The 15,809-nt window shown below is 38.3% G+C and overlaps 1 protein-coding gene across 7 annotated transcripts in view; it reads left to right on the forward strand.

The window, feature by feature from the left end:
• Positions 1-15,809, forward strand: part of LOC126299506 (ephrin type-B receptor 1-B) — a 337,486-nt gene that overhangs the window by 289,153 nt on the left and 32,524 nt on the right. The window lies entirely within an intron of this gene.

The raw sequence follows: 15,809 nt of genomic DNA on the forward strand, positions 1-15,809 counted from the left end.
AGGTGTTGATCTCAAACATAGTGCACCAATTTCTAGACTTTTTACTAACTTTGCTTAATGCAGTGCAGTAGTTTTTATAATGTTTGACTGTTTCTGGGTCATTACTCCTCGTAGCTATAAGATAGATTTACAAGATATTTTTATCCCTTTTGTAAGCCATGACTTTTTTGATGGTTTCTTACAATTATGTTTCACTTTTTTCTTGGTAAAACTGTTTCAAAATATACTCACAAAGGTATCACGAAATAGGTTAAATTTCAAATCAGCATCAGGTTCCCTATTCACCTCATCTCAGTGTAACTGTTGCAAACTATCCCTAAAATTTGCAATTGTTTAGTCATTAATTGAATGCACTAGTTTGGAGTACTGTTTTGTATTACTGTATGGGGCTATGTCAAATACTGTAATTAGCTGTGAATCATGATCAGACAGACCATTCCTAACAGAAAAAGTTTTTATTTGATTAAATTTATCTTGGTCTATAAAAACATTATCTATCTGTTTGTTGCTTTCCTGTACCACCTGAGTAGGAAAATCAGCCACTGATATCAAATTGAAAGAACCAATAATACTTCAAGGTCAAGTTTTCGGTCAGGCTCTTTCAGAAAATCTACATTGAAATCCCCACAAACAATAATTTGCTGCCCTCTGTCTGACAGATATCACAACAAAGAATTTTTCAAAAATACCTTAAAATTTCACAATGGGGCCCGTACACAGCTACAATTATAAAAGTAGCATTATTTATTTTATGCTAACATGCATATGCTTCTATGTGTTGCTCTACACAACATTTTTTAGTTTCTAAATTTTTCAGACTATGATAAATTTCAACATATATGGCAACTGCTCCTCTCCCCATAGTGTGTCTACTTATAAGTGCTGAAAGCTAATATGCACCTATATTTAACTTTTCCATATCTGTGACTATATGATGTTCAGACAGGTGTAGTACATCTATTCTACCCTCAGCTTCTAAATCTTCTAAACAAAAAAGAAGTTCATCTAGTTTGTTTTTTAATCCCTTGATATTCTGATGCAGTACACTAGTATTATTTTTCATTGTGCTTTTATGAGAATCTTGCAATATTTTAACATCTGTAGTGCCTGCCTATCTGAGCTTCTTATTGAGCTTAATTTCATGCAATGTTGAATCACTGGACACTGATTTTAGTATAAAGAAGAGGTACACCCATGAGTTTCAGTGCTCCCCCCCCCCCCCCCCCCTCCAAGTCCTAAAGATTTTGCTAGCATCCCAGCCAATGAATGATAAATAATGTAGTATTTTGAAAGGGGAACCAACTAAGTGTTTTATAACCCATGCAGAAATATGCAATTTTTATGAATAACTTCTTTGTGTTATTTTGTATCATTTCTACTTTTGCTTGTAGATATTAAAAAAATCTACAACATTTTAACATATTGAAAATATGCACATCACCTGGAACATTCCAACATTTGGAAGCTTGAGGAAGCATTCATTGTGCTACTGTTGCCTATTGTAATTCAGTGCATCGCACTGAAATGCAGTTTTTCCTGAGACACACACACACATTTCACCATGGCCATTAGTTAAGTGTAAGCAATTTAAATTTATTCCACTGAAAGGTGATGGTTCTGTCTACTTTGTGTTTGCTACAGCTGAATTTTTAACAAAGATCCATACAGCATATGTATCCAAATACATGACATTAGACTCCTTCATTTTTTTTAAGTAACTGTTTCCACAAAGCTTCCATTGTCACCAAATATCTTCAAAACCACAACTGATGTTGACAATTTTTCAGTTACTTATAGTCAGTGGAGTTTTTCTCATAAACTTTTCTAAGTATATTATTTTCATTTCTTTTCCTGATCTACTTTCTTTCTATTAACTCTCACAAACTAGTAGCATGATCTACTCTTCTGTTGCACATATCCATCCTAGATTATGTGTCAATTTTTTCTCTCAAATATAATTCAAGATATTTCTAGAGTATTTTTTTACTGCATTCATCCAGTGGTGAATTTTTACACACTGATATGACTGTTCCCTTCATTGTTTAGTATTGGGCCTTTGTTACACTGTACAAGCTTCTGCTCATGCATAATTTTCCTACACTGTACTTTAAAACATATTTTGTTGTTTTGCTCCTCTTGATAAATGTATTCTCCAGGAGATCTGTGTCCCCATTGTTTACATTAATATCAGGATCTGTATGTAAGTTATTACAATCTACATTTTATTGTTAAGTGTAAGATTTACTTCAATTTCTCAGCATCTGCTACCTTCATGTGACATTGATGAAATTGCTTCACCTTCCAGATAATTACAAGGGGCATCCGATAAGTAAGCTAGTGTACACCTGTCCTTTTTTTCCCCCTAAGGGAAGTCTTTCCGCTCCCGGGATTGAAATGACTCCTTACCCTCTCTCTTAAAACCCACATCCTTTCGTCTTTCCCTCTCCTTCCTGAAGAAGCAACCATTGGTTGCAAAAGCTAGTAATTCTGTGTGTGTGTTTGTGTGTTTTGTTCATTGTGCCTGTCTGCCGGCACTTTCCCTCTTGGTAAGTCTTGGAATCTTTGTTTTTAATATATTTTTCCCATGTGGAAGTTTCGTGAACTATTTTGATTGACATATTAGAATGCTCCTGTTTTCTTTCTACATAATTACCATGTTTTTCCAACAATTTTGGGTAACATGACACAACTTTTTCCAAACCAGTCTTATACCAGGTTGGGTCCTGTATCTGTAACCAGCTGTTCACTGTTGATGTGACTTCCTCATAGGTATTGAAATGCTTGCTTTCAATATGACCTCTCCTCTGAGTTTCTGAGTTGGAGGAATATGAGAAAATAAGGGGGGTAAGAACATTCAGGGTGTGGGAACACTTCTCGATCAAATCTTCTGAAATCCACCTGCGGCAGTCAAGCTGTATGAGGTTGAGCATTGTCATGAAGTAAGAGAATTTTATGAGACAAAAGTCCAGGGTGTTTTTTTACCTTCTGTGGGGCACTTTCACCAGGTTTATTCCACACTGTGTCCTGATGTTTTGTCTGATGACGTCACTGCTTGGTCCCCTCCCCTGAATCAACCAACCAACATTTGTCTCAGGAGTCGAATGATGGACCCACATCTTATCAGCAGTGACAACCCATTTGAAGAGCAGATCTCCCTCTCTGAGATACATTTACAGAAACATTATGGCCAAATTCATCCATTGCAGCTTGTAGACATCACTCAGCAAACATGGCACCCATCTTGCACAGACTTCGTGGGAGTGAAGATGGTCTGTCAAGATTTTTGCAATGGATGAGCATCCAGTTACAGCCCCTGGAGGTAGCTGCATTAGGATGTTATCAATGGTAACATAACAATCTTCCTCCACACTGTTGCGAATCGCAATAATTGCATCACCCCATGTCACTGTAGTGGGCCTCTTTGTCCACAGTTTGTTACGCATATCTTCACATCCTTTCACAAACTGAACTCCTGATGGATATCAACAAGGGGTAGCTGTTTTTGCAGCAAAAAAATGAATTACAGAGTGCAGCTCACAAGTGGACACACTTTGCGGGGGTAACTCCATGTTTACTTGCAGCATACCGGCAAAAGACTGTAAGCCGGTGTGAACATTGTCAACAGATATCACTCAAACTCACCAGCTCAAGCCATGGGTACAGTTTATTTTGCAGAGAAATAAAATAGGGAAACTTACTTATTGGATGACCTTGTACTAAGGCCAGAAGCATCAAAATTATTATTGTCACTTTCTCTGTTTTTGGTGCCAGGTCATCATCAGAACTATTCCTGTCAGTCATCTCATAAGGTGTTAAAGCAGGTCTTCAAGAGAATCACGTGACTCAAGAATGCCTTCAGTTTCTTTAGGATCTACTCACAACATGACTACAAAATAAAAAGGGGCATATGCTGCAGCGCTTATGCTATTGCATTAAGAAGAAAGTAATTACACTGATATTATTAAAAGACATGTCAGCATCTTCCCATTACTCATCAGCTTCTTCTTTCTTGGCAGACAATCCAGGATTTTTTATTTGTGGCGATAAAGTGATGTGATTAACATATAGAAACTGTGTGTGTTGTATGCTTGTTATATCCGGTAAGACTACCACTGTCAAAATTACACCTTGCCTGTGTAGGCTCTGTTCCTGGCCTTTTATGTTTGCCAGTTGCGTAGTGAAGCACAGGCCCAAAACAGTCAGTGGTACAGTCCTGTTGTACATCGTTTAGTCTCACAGTGAGATAATATTCACACGGGATATAGTATATGAAGTCCAGGCAGAAGGGACATGATATACTATTCCCAAATCACTGTTCTTGCCTCCACAGAGGAAAGTGGATCAAGTCACTAGTGATAGGACATAGCTTGCTAGACCCTGCACAGTGTATGACTTCTTAACATAACCCAAGTGTCATAGTTGTATATCTCATGATAGATTGGGGGCTACAGTCTCTAACTTCCTGTAGCCCCTGTTTTACTCTAAATATCTGTGCTGCTAACCCAATTTAATCCACAAACTCAGTATTAATAAGAATTAAGTAGGTTTCTCACTTGTAATGTATTCAAGGTGTTGAATACTTGTGACAAGCAGAATTTGTGTGATATGTTGTGATTCAGATGCATTTCTTTGTGGGTCCATGTAATGCTTCCCTCTGTAAAGAGACTAATAAAATGGAAAGGGCCAACCTAACAAGAGTTCATTGTTTCCTTAAATCATTCTAGGCAAATGTCAACAGAGTCCCATACGTAAGAGTGTAGTAGATTTCTGAGTCAGTTTTTATCACATCTCAGCAATCTTGCCGTCAGTTGGACAAAGATACTACAAAAGAAGCAGCAAAGTAAAAAAGCAAAAGTAAATAGTGGAAAACCTCACATGTCTGGAAAAAATGAATGCTGCTTCTGTCTGCAAAGAGTGAGCACCAAATAGATAGATAGAATTCAGCTGCAGAGAATTTTTCAGTAGCTTTTGAAACATGATCTTCATTTTCATTTCAGAAGGATGAGATTGTAATTGGTTGTTGTTGTTGTTGTTGTTGTTGTTGTGGTCTTCAGTCCTTAGACTGGTTTGATGCAGCTCTCCATGCTACTCTATCCTGTGCAAGCTTCTTCATCTCCCAGTAACTACTGCAACCTACATCCTTCTGAATCTGCTTAGTGTATTCATCTCTTGGTCTTCCTCTACAATTTTTACCCTCCACACTGCCCTCCAATACTAAATTGGTGATCCTTTGATGCCTCAGAACATGTCCTACCAACCGATCCCTTCTGCTAGTCAAGTTGTGCCACAAATTTCTCTTCTCCCCAATCCTATTCAACACCACCTCATTAGTTATGTGATCTACCCATCTAATCTTCAGCATTCTTCTGTAGCACCACATTTCAAAAGCTTCTATTCTCTTCTTGTCCAAACTATTTATCGTCCATGTTTCACTTCCATACATGGCTACACTCCATACAAATACTTTCAGAACCAACTTCCTGACACTTAAATCAATACTCGATGTTAACAAATTTCTCTTCTTCAGAAACGCTTTCCTTGCCATTGCCAGTCTACATTTTATATCCTCCCTACTTCGACCATCATCAGTTATTTTGCTCCCCAAATAGCAAAACTCCTTTACTACTTTAAGTGTCTCATTTTCTAATCTAATTCCCTCAGCATCACCCAACTTAATCCAACTACATTCCATTATCCTCGTTTTGCTTTTGTTGGTGTTCATCTTATATCCTCCTTTCAAGACACTATCCATTCCGTTCAACTGCTCTTCCAAGTCTTTTGCTGTCTCTGACAGAATTACAATGTCATTGACAAACGTCAAAGTTTTTATTTCTTCTCCATGGATTTTAATACCTACTCTGAATTTTTCTTTCGTTTCCTTTACTGCTTGCTCAAAATACAGATTGAATAACATTGGGGAGAGGCTGCAACCCTGTCTCACTCCCTTCCCAACCACTGTTTCCCTTTCATGTCCCTCGACTCTTATAACTGCCATCTGCTTTCTGTACAAATTGCAAATAGCCATTCGCTCCCTGTATTTTACCCCTGCCAACTTCAGAATTTGAAAGAGAGTATTCCAGTCAACATTGTCAAAAGCTTTCTCTAAGTCTACAAATGCTAGAAACGTTGGTTTGCTTTTCCTTAATCTAGCTTCTAATGTAAGTCTTAGGGTCAGTATTGCCTCGCGTGTTCCAATATTTCTTCGGAATCCAAACTCATCGTCCCCGAGGTCGGCCTCTACTAGTTTTTCCATTCGTCTGTAAAGAATTCGTGTTAGTATTTTGCAGCTGTGACTTATTAAACTGATACTTCTGTAATTTTCACATCTGCCAACGCCTGCTTTCTTTGGGATTGGAATTATTATATTCTTCTTGAGGTCTGAGGGTGTTTTGCTTGTCTCGTATATCTTGCTCACCAGATGGTAGAGTTTTGTCAGGACTGGCTCTCCCAAGGCTGTCAGTAGTTCTTATGGAATGTTGTCTACACCTGGGGCCTTGTTTTGACTCTGGTCTTTCAGTGCTCTGTCAAACTCTTCACGCAGTATAGTATCTCCCATTTCATCTTCATCTACATCCTCTTCCATTTCCATAATATTGTCCTCAAGTACATCCCTCTTGTATAGACCCCTCTATATACTCCTTCCACCTTTCTGCTTTCCCTTCTTTGCTTAGAACTGGGTTTCCATCTGAGCTCTTAATATTCATACAAGTGGTTCTCTTTTCTCCAGAGGTCTCTTTAATTTTCCTGTAGGCAGTATCTATCTTACCCTGGTGAGACAAGCCTCTATATCCTTACATTTGTCCTCTAGGCATCCCTGTTTAGCCATTTTGCACTCCCTGTCGATCTCATTTTTGAGACGTTTGTATTCCTTTTTGCCTGCTTCATTTACTGCATTTTTATATTTTCTCCTTTAATCAATTAAGTTCAATATTTCTTCTGTTACCCAAGGATTTCTAGTAGCCCTCATCTTTTTACCTACTTTATCCTCTGCTGCTTTCTCTATTTCATCCCTCAAAGCTACCCATTCTTCTTCTACTGTATTTCTTTCCCCCATTCCTGTCAATCGTTCCCTTATGCTCTCCTTGAAACTCTGTACAACCTCTGGTTCTTTCAGTTTATCCAGGTCCCATCTCCTTAAATTCCCACCTTTTTGCAGTTTCTTCAGTTTTAATCTACAGTTCATAACCAATAGATTGTGGTCAGAGTCCACATCTGCCCCCGGAAATGTCTTACAATTTAAAACCTGGTTCCTAAATCTGTGTCTTACCATTATATAATCTATCTGAAACCTGTCAGTATTGGTTGTAATGCAAACTAATGTTCCCATTTAGATCGTTAAAGGCCAAGCAGTAACCAGTACACCCACAAATGTCCTGTTTCACCATCTAACATATGATATGATCCAAAACATTGAAACGAGGAGAAAACATTGAAACGAGGAGAGGAAATATAGAATCAATTAAGTTGATGATGACACCTAGTACCACCAATGTCACAACGACAGTAACAATAACAACAGCAACTACAATTTGAAGAACAGATTATCCACTTTGAAACAAGGGAACTGAAAGAAAGGCAAATAACAAGCGTAGATTGTGAAGAGTGCAGGTACAGATGACATCATAGATTCACACCAAGGATGATAATATCATCTGCGCATTTAATAATTGACTCCAAAACGTAGAGAAAAACTTATCAGTTTATATCATTGTCTAACATTCAAGAAGCACTGTCCCATTGCATTGCATGAAGCATTACCTTGCAACATTACCAATTTAAAAGTCACAGTAAGTGCATGGAATGTGAATCCTATTGTTTCAGGAGTGTCAGGTCTAGTATTATAAACAGATGGGCAGTTTAGTCAGACGAGTTGCCATGGGGAGAGGAAGCACTCCTGTCACCAAAGCTGTTCAGTTCATCTACATTTAAGCCTTTACTCCAAATGAATCTATAAGCATGTGGCAGGGGGATATTGTTCACCACTATCATGTACATCACTGAAGAAATAATAAATACTATTTATTCCTTTCAGTCTTTTAATTTCTATATCCATTCACCTCTGTTCATAATACCACTATTCCCTGTTCCATTTGCAACTTGTGCTCAGGATGAATGATAGCAAATTGTGCTCAGGATGAATGATAGTCAGTAAGTCTTCATACGAGCTCAGATGTCTTTGACAATGCCATCATGGTTATCTTGTGAGACATAATATAGAAGGAAGTGTTATTTCTATTGACTCTTCCTGGAACATGCACTCTTAGATTTTTATCAGTAAACCTTTTTGTGATGCACAACTGCCCTTGTAGTATCTGCTTGTGGAGTTGGGTGAGTATCTTAGTAACGAAAGATGGCCATTCTCTCTATTAATTGTATCCTGTTAAGCACCCCAGATGGATGAGCAGTACTAAAAAGCAATTGAACAAATGTTTTCTGAGCTACATCATTTGAGATAAATCACATATGTTTAGGATTCTTCCAATGAATTTGTTTGGTCCATAGATTTTCTAGAGCTAGTTTTATGTGGTTACTCTGTACACACTCCTAGATTTTTAGAATTGAAGCTAATTCCAGTGTTTGATTGCTAATGGTGTAATTAAACAATCATGGGTCCTTCTGCCTATTTATGTCTGCCAAGTAGTATTTTACATTTGTTGATGTTGAAAGTCAGCTGGCCACTATCTGCACCAAGAATTGATGTGCTGCAGATCTTTCTGCATTTAACTCAAATTTTATAATGTTGTAGCTTCCCAGTGTGCAACAGCATCATCCACGAATTGCTTTCTGATCTTCCATCATTCGCCATGTTATTTATAAATAGTCTTATTTATAAATAGTCTTACAACTATCCCTTTTGGTATGCCCATAACTAGATTTACATCTGGCAATTACTCCTTGTTAAAAAATACATACTAAGTTATATTGACTAGTAGGACCAGTTTGATCACATGGCTGGTCTAATGTCCTGTAAGCTCATTTTGTTGTTAACTAGTTGGTGGTGGTGCAGAACTGTCTCAAACACATTTGTTGAGTCAAGTACCATAGTACTGACTAGGATATCACTGTCTAATACTTTTTAAATCTCATGGAAAAACAGGGCAAGTTGAGTTTCACAGTTTACAGAATCTGTGTTGTTTCCTATAGTGGTGGTCATAATAAAGTAATCATATAACTTTACAACAGACTGACATCAGTGACATAGGTCTATGGTATGTGCATGTCAGATGACCATTTTTGAAAACATGAATGACTAGCAACTCCTTAGTATTGAGATGTCTGTTTTGTTTCCCTAGAGAGGTACAAACTGTTGCTTAAAGGGGGAGCAACTTATTTCACATAATCCATATAAAATTTTAGAGATATCCATCAGATACAGTTTTCTTTCTAGTGTTTAATCATTTTTGGCCAATTGCCTTTCTTGTGTTTAATCTTTTTTTTTCTCCACAGTTACCTGTCATTTCAACTTTTGTACAATGATTGAAAGGAAAGACTATTGTATGATTTTACTTGGCAAACCATTCCTGAAGGTGGAAATCTAGGATTTTGGCCTTCTCTTTGTCATGCTCTGTTTTTGTGGCTAGCATATTTTGTTAGATTTATTGGTAGAATTTAAATTTAAGATCCATTAAACGCTTCAAATTTTGTGCTCTCTTTACACAATTCATCATATTCACTAGACGTAATCATCTGTGACTTTCATCTGTGAGGCAGACTAAAAAGAAAAGTGTCATGCAAATAACCCAATAATGTGAAAAGACTTGAAGGACAATATTCGTAATGAAATATTGAGAATTGGTGTGGCAGGGGTGTGCAAAGTGTATATAACATGCTAGGGTTGACACAAAAGTGCGGAGGAGCAAAAATAGGTCATTTTCAGCACCTAATGTAATGTAAGGTAAAGATGAGATCAGTTCAGTAAATATAGACCTTTGCATTAGCTTATTTGTTAGTTCTTTATTATCTAATTATTGCATGTTTATCTATTTGTTGTTGTATCTGCTCTTGGCGAGTAATGCATAATTGGCGAGCCTTATGTACTCGGGGCTGGTCTTTCATGAAAAACACTGTATTTCGCTACCCAAGTAGCTACTTATTGTATGTAGTGCATTTGTCACCTATTAAGGGGTGCCCTACAGTTCTACATGGGAAAGAGCTCAAAATATCCACCTCTGATATGAAAACACCATTTGAGTCTCTGGTTTAGCTGCTTCATCGTACTTTGAAACAATTTACTTCGATCCATTCTGAGGGCAGTACTGCAAATTGTAAGCAATTATCTGCCCTCCCCATGCTTGGATTGTTGTCTACATCAAATTAGCCAGCCATTTAAAGGAACTGGATGGCCACTTCATTTTGATAGCAGGTGTTATTCATGTTGGTATGAACCATTATCTGCAGCCAGCTCCACCCGCTGCACTCAGTAGTTGCAGGCTGAGCCACATTGAGATATCAAATGAGAACCCAGGGCAGATAAAGAAAGAGCAAACTAACCTTGCATACTTCTGACTTTTCAATCATTATCCCGAGGGACTCCGTTGGGCACCCAGTGGTCATCATACCGTTTTTGCACTTGTCTAGACATTTCAGTCCCAGTGCCAGCAGATGAAATAACCTCTGCTGGCTCAGATATTGTCTTAGCAAAGGGTAGCGTCTCATATCTGCTGGTGATGTGTAAGGGGACAAGTGTGCAACCAGTACCTACATTCACCTTCTGTTAAGAGGTTAGTGAACCTACATATATCGACATTCACTCTTGCATGACAATAAACTGGTCAAGCCTGGTGTTTTGGAAGCACAGTGACATCAAAGATCTCAGACAATACCATAGAAATCAGAGGTCCTCCATGCCCACACTCCAGATGCTCCAAAACTACTACAGCTCAGCCTGTCAGCTATGAAAAATGCAGCTTCTGGAAGTTTCTGGGCATACGACGATTTCTCCTGCATCCTCACATAAAAGCACAATGCTATCCATCTTTCACTATATGCAGCTATATAATAACACCAAAGAAGGTACTAACAAATGCAGTCAGAGATGAAATGAAGTTTCTGATGAGAGATCTGTAACAAGAGATCGAGCTACATGATTGTGGCACTAAAGACAGTGTAGCTGTACATTACAAAAAAATGCAAGCAAAAATAATGAAAGCAAGTAAAGAGAGATGGTCACAGGTGTTTTTAAGATGCTGATTAACATTTTCTGAACTCTTCCACAGAAGAAAAACTACAAGCTAATGAGTAAGTACTGACATTGAGCACTACCCACACTGCACAAAGGAGTCAAATACATTAAAAAAATAATTGTATATGGAAAATAAGCTTGACATTGTGAAACCTTGTATTTGCATGTTGAGTGACAAATGGACACAGAATGAACCTTTTGGTTTGCAGGACTGTGTGCACTGTTAAGAAATATTCTAGTAGAGTCAGACTCTTAGGAGGGAGGTATTGGCTGATTGCCCTGAGACTTATTACGCACATTTGGCTTGCACTGTTGATGAAAGTGTTGGCTGGGAAATACAAGGTTGCAAGTTGAAGTGCTTATTTGACGTGTAATTCTCATTTGCCAGGAAGCTTCAGCTACAAGTGGTAAGGCATTAGATCTGTGTCCATTTGATTATTGCCTGCATAGTTATACTAGCACACTCTGTGGCTTCCACATTAAGGATCTACAATGAGTAACTAGAGTCAGGTAAAACTGCTTTCTTTGTAGAATCAAACTAAGACCGCCAACAGTGTACACTGATGATGACTTAAAATCATGTGCCACAATGTTATTGGGACACAGATCCCTGCCTTGGGGGGGGGGGGGTTACCGCATTTACTCGAATCTAAGCCACACTTGAAAAATGAGACTCGAAATCAAGGAGAAAAAAATTTCCCGAATCTAAGCCGCACCTGAAATTTGAGACTCGAAATTGAAGGGGAGAGATAAGTTTTAGGCCTCATCTTCAAATCGAAACAGAGTTGGTCCATTGTAATATGAGATACAATTTAGGTCAAATGAATGACGATACAGCTACAGTAGTTTGGTTCGAGTTGTAAGCTTAGCAGTTAAGCTTTACAAAGTAGCCATTGCCATGTGTCAGGCGCTCCGTCTGTATTTATACAGGTACCCTTCCTTTTTCACGTGCTTCATCTGGTTTGAATTGATTGCTTATTTTCCTTTGATCTGATAAGTGCCATTTTCTTTGTTGATAGGTGTTTACGTCACTCTAAGCTGAAAATGCTTTACTGTACTGTGTCATGCATTGTTTGTCGCATTCTGATAGTGTGTGTTTACAACCTGTCGCTGCTCGGCATGGCTTGCTTTTGTGCACGCTACCACCGCTTACAATTTTTAAAAAAAGAAGAAGAGAGGAATTGTGTAATGAGCAAAACAATGGCAAGAGACTGCTATTTGTTGTTACTTACACTGCTGCTTTCTTTGATAATGATCAACAAGAACCAAACAATAGTCTGCGTATGATAGAAGATTTTCTGAATGAGAATTAAGCGAAAATTTTTCTCCGTTTGAAAATCTTTGCAGGCACCTCTTTAGTACATTACATTCTGCACAGAAATTAGAGTCATCTTAGACTTAAAAATCTAGTCAATTGCCGTGTTTCATTTCTGACTGTATCACTACTAGGCATAAGAATAATATGAATATAAACATGACATGATATGTATATTCTTCCGCATTTGCTGTTGTCTCACTCTAGTTTCGTAGTTTATTAGGCAGACAGGATTTAAATGAGATAGCAGCAAACACAAAAGAATACATGGCAAAATGTTTATATTCCTATTATTCTTATAGTGAAGAGAATACTGCATGTGATTCACAATTCATAAAAGTTCCTATTAGCAAACATCTCTTCTCACAGGTAGGAAAAAATTCAGAATGTAGAGTTGGCCATATTGACAAACATCCCAAACAGTCTTGCCAGTCGGATTTTCGAAGTACATTGAAATGCTGCTGCATTCAAATATGAACAATACGGAATTTGTATTTACTTCATTGGATAATGTATGAAAATGCAGTGGCCGAAACTCGGGGTGGAGAAAAAAGCTCGTCTTTTACCTTTTTTTTTTTTTTAATTTATTTACTGACGCAGGGGTTTTGGTGCCAGTCTTTATCTTTGTGCCTGCAAAGCATGCTTGTGTAGTGCTACATATATTTGACGGCAGAAGTTAGTTGTGCCAGCACCCACCAACATTTTTCAGATCTTCCGCTTGCTTTTCACTCGATTCTAAGCCACAGGTGGTTTTTTGGATTACAAAAACCGGAAAAAAAGTGCGGCTTAGATTCGAGTAAATACGATAATGCACCACCAAATGTAGTAACTCTGCCTGCCTCAAGGACTGACTCAAAATTTCATCGTGTCACTTGTTTCATTCTTATCTTTCAAGGTCCATTTTAAAGGTCGCTAAACAAGTAAATTCTATTAAGAAATCTTGTGAACCACCTTTTCTCAGTAAGAAAGTAATAATGAATGAAAGAGTGCCTAATTGTAAGTAATGGGAAAATAACAAAACAGATATGAAACATACACCACTGAAAGCTGCTAGCAGTGATTTCAGCAGTCGAATTGAAACCTCATGTGTCATATTTTATAACAATGAGTTGGGAAGAAATCTACTAGAATACCAGTGAGAAAATTGTTTGATTTCTTAAATACTGCTGCTAATTTGACACAAAAATGGCAGCCATTTGGGCAAGAATGATTCCTATCTGCAGTGGTTATAAAACTCTTATTGTCCTCCTCCCTGCCTCTTTAATAAAAAAATAATAAAAAGGAAATGCACTGTGAAAGAATTATCCAAGTAGGACAGAAATTGGTAAATTTGCTGGTCATTGAGACTCCATTCAAAGTGGAACTCATCTCTGAAGACGATTTTACTCTTGTCAGTGAGATTCCAGCCCTGAAGACTTGTCTAGAGATGCCCAGACAGTGATGGGATACCAATGTGACTGTCACCTGCCATATGGCACCACAACCAGAACTAGGAGTGATGGTGTAGGGTGCAACTACTTTTTGTAGCAGGACCTCTTTGATTGTCATCTGTAGCACCCTCACAGCACTGCGGTACGCTGATGATACTCTGTGCCCTGTTTTGTTTCCCTTTGTGGCAAGTCATCCTGAGCTTACATTTCAGCTTGATACCGCTCTCCTGCACATGGTGAGAGTTTTTACTGTTTATCTTCGTGCTTGACAAACCCTACCTTGGCCACTTCCCAACTGAGTACATTTGGAGCATTATGGGCAGGGCCCTCCACCGTCTCAGGATTTTGATGATCTGGCATGCCAGTTGGACAGAATTTGGCACTGTATCCCTCAGTAAGGCAGCCAGCAACTCTGTCAATCAATATGAAGCTGAATAACTGCTTGTATATGAGACAGAGGTGGACCAATGTGTTATTGATGTGCTCAAATTGTGAAACTCTTTCTCTTGAATAAATCAGCCAGTTTTTTCTGAAACTATAATCATTTGTGTGTCTGTGCATGTACATCACAGCTACTGGTTTTTGCTGGCTGGATCACCACATTCTACTCACTCATAGTAGCATCCATAACACACTCCTTCCCATAATATTTTCTTGTCCCCTTACTATGATGTGGATGTAACTCCAAACTCACTTAATTGTTGGCCAGATAACCAAATTCTACTCCCTCATACACCATAACACACTCCTTCCCTTAATAAATTCATGTCACCTTCCTTTGAATCAAAATGTTCTGACTTTCTCAAGCATCCAACATGTAAAAAGTGTTTCTCTTACCATCTCATATGCATCTCTGTTCAGCTCTATGAATCAGTATCACATTACAAACCACTTCAATTTGTATGCACAGACCACATTAAATAGCTTCCTGTAGCTTCATCATGCTGCTATCTTGTGACCTCAGACACCATTCAAGTATTCTCATTTATGAGAAGTATTTGTCAAATCACTCTTTCACAAAAAGAGTGTCATCTGGGACACAACTCTCTTGATGTGTAGGTCCTATAGGTGAACAAATTGGATGATATAATTTAAAATACGCCCTTGTATTATACACTTTCAATGGGGGCTTGTATATCAGAAGTTAGCTTTCACCTTGCAAGCATTCCGTACTGGAGCAGGCTTCAATATAATTTAAAATAGGCCCTTGTATTATGCACTTTCAATGGGGGCTTGTATATCAAAAGTTAGCTTTCACATTGTAAGCATTCCATACTGGAGGAGGCTTCAATTGTACCCCACTGAGAAGAGTGATCCATCACTTCATGCTTTTTGACACATTTGTACTCTTCCATAAGTGCATATTAACATTTACTGTGACTCACAAGTTCAAGTAACTTTCTCCCATATTTCAAGTTTCGAGTACAATTTTCCTGAGCACTGTGACATGTGGTTAGGAAGTACTCAAATGCTTGTCTAGTGGCATCTGTAACCTGTTGTGAGGGGACAGTTCTGTAATTTATGATTACTTCCATGTCGTTCTCACCCAATACTGGATTGGCTGGCCATGCAGTTTGAGTCACCGTGTCACGGATTGCGAGGCCCCTCCCACCGGAGGTTCGAGTCCTCCTTCGGGCTTGGGTATGTGTGTTGTTCAGTAGCATAAGTTAGCTTAAGTCACTTTAAGTAGTGTGTAAGTCTAGGGACTGATGACCTCAACAGTTTGATCCCTTAGGAATTCACACATATTTGAACATTTGATTTATCAGCATTGAAGTGCACAAGAGGCTTGTTAGGCTAAATTACTTCTTTAGGTCCTTTCAAGTTATGTGGGCCCATTGTCTGGCCTGTAACTGTGGTCAGACTGAATTTTTCAGTTTTG

Source organism: Schistocerca gregaria, chromosome X (assembly GCF_023897955.1).
Source record: "Schistocerca gregaria isolate iqSchGreg1 chromosome X, iqSchGreg1.2, whole genome shotgun sequence".
NCBI lineage: Eukaryota > Metazoa > Arthropoda > Insecta > Orthoptera > Acrididae > Schistocerca > Schistocerca gregaria.